This window comes from Struthio camelus, chromosome Z, assembly GCF_040807025.1.
Source record: "Struthio camelus isolate bStrCam1 chromosome Z, bStrCam1.hap1, whole genome shotgun sequence".
Lineage (NCBI taxonomy): Eukaryota > Metazoa > Chordata > Aves > Struthioniformes > Struthionidae > Struthio > Struthio camelus.
In genome coordinates this window covers 18,620,498-18,622,293 of record NC_090982.1, presented here as the reverse complement: position 1 = coordinate 18,622,293, position 1,796 = coordinate 18,620,498, and positions in this window count along the sequence as shown.

Here is a 1,796-nt window from a genome sequence, read left to right as displayed (position 1 = left end):
GTATGAAGGTCTATACCTGGTTCCTTGTTTGACTCCTCTATACAGCTGTAAGGCTTACTTAGGAATTTCAAAGGGGAAACGCAGATGTACACTGAGTACCTGGCCACATTTTTTTAAAACCACATTTTGTTATGGATATTAATACTACTACGTTATCATCCTACAGATTATTAAGATGAGGGTTTTGAAAGGGCAGTTTCCGCTGCATCATACTCTTGGGGGGTGGGGGGGGGGGCGCTTATGTTTAATTAGCTTAGAATATTTGAGCTGCAAGCATTTTGCTGGAATGATTGTACACTTGCATTTTTAAGAAAACATCTACATTGGAATTTTTATACAGGAGCTGCTGCTAATGTAAAATATACTTCTGAGAACCAAATTTGGGAGTATGTTTGTCCTGACAGTTTCTATTTGAGAATACAAAGGTGAAATTGGTAAGTGAAAAAATGAAGCGGGAGAAACTGAACAAAACAGGCTAAAACAAATCTCCTGGCCTAGAACTAGGTTACTGGGCCTTAAATACCCGTAACACAACCTGCAGTTCTAAGCAATAATCTTGTCTTTAATGAGTTCGTGGTGAAGCAAATGAGACAACTCACTGAGCCTGAATATGGAAATTTACAAAAGCACCTGAAGTTTGCACAGAGCGTAGTCATTACAATTCAGTGCTCCACTCCTTCAGACTTTCTTTTGTCCTGAAGGGTATCACAAGTGGTGCTGCAAAGCCTCCGTGTAGCAACATAGAGACAGGGTTGAAAACACCAACATAGTTGGTGGCTCCTAGTTTATCTCTAACAGTTAGTATAGCGAAACTTTCACTTTTCTGGATTGTATCATTGTATATTTTCTTTTGTTTCCAGATTACTTCACACAGTAAAATAAAATCAAAGAAACAAGTATTTGTTCTCAGTGCTAGCCAGATAAATTGCAAAGTCTGTAATAAAGACAGTGAAAATGACCATCATAAAGTTCCATTTCATCTCTGAACGGTGCCTCATTAGGCGCTGAGAAGCCAGAAAAGTACTCTCAGGAGAGAAGTATGTGAAGTGTAGCGCAAGCTTCAGACACAGTCATAGCTCCACAAACTCTTGACTTTCACAGGTGCTCTTCACTGCTGCTACTTCGGTGAAAGCTGTTAATAACTAGCACACCAGAGAATTATCTCAGTGCAACTGAGGTTATCATGTTGAGCTCTGAACTCTAATTCTCCCAGATGTGTAACAAGGACGGCTCGCTTATTACCCGAGCGATACCTCCCTCCAGCACCAGCCAGCGGGTCGGACGACCGGCCTGCTTCTTCGGGCCCCAAAAGCATGAGGCGATCACCATTACGTGACGGCACTACGCAACTTACTCAGCGCATCCCGCCCGCGACAGCGCCCGGGCACTGCCCCGTCTCGGCGCGGGCCGCGGCTGCCCGGACGGCTCTCACCCCCGCCAGGCCGCACCGCACTGCCCCCAAAGGCCGCTACCAGCATCGCCCCACCCCAACGGCCGTAACCAGCGCAGCCCAACCCCGCCCCGCCTCAACGGCCGTTGCCGGCATCGCCTCGCTCCAACGGCCGTCACGAGCGTAACACAGCACCGCCCCGCTCCGCTCCGCTCCGCACCGCCCCCCACCCCCAACGGCCGTCACCAGCATCGCCCAGCCCCAACGGCCGTCACGAGCGCAGCGCAACCCCGCCCCGCCCCGCCCCAACGGCCGCCACCAACCCCCCCCCCTCCCGCCCCGGGCCGCACTTTCTGACCCTCAGCCGCTTCCGTACTGCGCGCCGGCCGGCGGCAGCGCGTGGCCC